We start from the raw sequence: 594 nt of genomic DNA, 5'->3' as shown, positions 1-594 counted from the left end.
TGTCATTGTGGTTCATATTTGAATTGATTAAAATCACGAGTGTTAGTGATATATATATATATATATATATATATATATATATATATATATATATACATATATATATATATATATATATATATATATATATATATATATATATATATATATATATATATATATATATATATATATATATATATATATACATATATATATAATGTATATATATACTGTATATGTATATACAGTACAGTACTGTGTATTCTCAATATACGCCTCGAGTAACCATGTCTCTGGTACCAGTCAATACGGATATGCAGGACTACCATTTTCCTTGTGTCCCTTTTAGCAATTGTTCGTCATCCCCTATTTACGCCCCTCCCCCTTCCCCTGCCCCCTATGATGATCCTATTTCCTCTTCTTCCTCTTTCCAACGGCCTCCACCTTCCACTCTCGGCTTCCTCACTTTATAATCCCCGCCAATCCCCAGTTTAAGAGGACGAGATTTTCAAACTGAAGCTGTAGTCCTTACTTTAAATGCATGCTCTCTCTCTCTCTCTCTCTCTCTCTCTCTCTCTCTCTCTCTCTCTCTCTCTCTCTCTCTCTCTCTCT

Source organism: Palaemon carinicauda, chromosome 12 (assembly GCF_036898095.1).
Source record: "Palaemon carinicauda isolate YSFRI2023 chromosome 12, ASM3689809v2, whole genome shotgun sequence".
Taxonomy (NCBI): domain Eukaryota; kingdom Metazoa; phylum Arthropoda; class Malacostraca; order Decapoda; family Palaemonidae; genus Palaemon; species Palaemon carinicauda.
Note: the sequence above shows the minus strand (reverse complement) of the source record.